A 1,148-nucleotide genomic window follows, 5' to 3' on the forward strand; every position below is an offset into this window, starting at 1 on the left:
TAGTAAATATTAGCATTTGAATAATTATTAAAATTATTGATATAATATACTGAATATATTTAATTTTTAACATTATTGTAAAAAATTATTATATAAAAAATATTTATATATTTTCAGATAAATTTTAAATGAGAATAACAATATTCTGTCGCTAAATCGACTTCTTTATCTTGATATGGTGAAACTATTACTAATAAAAAAAATCATATATTATTTTATCTATCAAAATTTTAATTATAAATAAATATTTTTGAATAAAAATTTAAATTATTTGTTACAACATGTTAAAAAATATTTAAATTGAGATAATATTATATAAAAAATTATATTTTATTTAAATTAAGTTTGACTAAACTTATTTAAAACAGTTTATAAAGTCTTACGCTTATTAATAGTTTTAAGAGCTTATAAGCTGTGTGAAATTTTTTTAAAAATAAATTGTTAAAATATCTAGATGAACTTGTTTTAAACAACTTATAAAATGTGTTGTCTTATTTTAAAAATAAGTTGTTAAAGTATTTGTATAAATTTATTTTGAACAACTTAAATATGTTAATGTGTTTGATATTATAAGATTTTTCTATTGTCAAAATTATCAAAAATAATATACTACTTCGAGTTAATATAATTAGATTGCAGCTTATACTAATTTACTCAATAAAGCTTTAACAAATTTGTTTTATATCTTAATAAACGGATAGATAATTTTTTTAAAAAAAATTCGATAAAAAGTTGATAAAGTAGAGATTTAAAAAGTGATGATCTAATAAATAAGTTTTTAAACAGCTTATTTTGACAGTTTATAAGTTGTTTGTAATTTTTTTACTAGACAAATTATGAGATTTTATAAGGTCTAGACAACTTATAAGTTGTTTTTGAGAGCATATAATCTCTGACAAACATCTTCTCAGTATAATAGAGTTTAATGTGAGCTAAATATACAAAAGTAATACAAAACTATTATAACCGGAATTAAATAAAATGATATAATCAATATAGACACTTAAATGTAGTTTATATTTCAATGGACATCAAATTCAAATTTGAATTTTTAAAAAATTGCAAAGCTTCACATTTAATTAAACATTTATTAATTATTTGTTTTCAAATATTTAATGTTGTATGTGAATAAATTGAAACTGATAAAT

This window comes from Primulina huaijiensis, chromosome 1 (assembly GCF_012295235.1).
Source record: "Primulina huaijiensis isolate GDHJ02 chromosome 1, ASM1229523v2, whole genome shotgun sequence".
NCBI classification, from domain to species: Eukaryota; Viridiplantae; Streptophyta; class Magnoliopsida; order Lamiales; family Gesneriaceae; genus Primulina; species Primulina huaijiensis.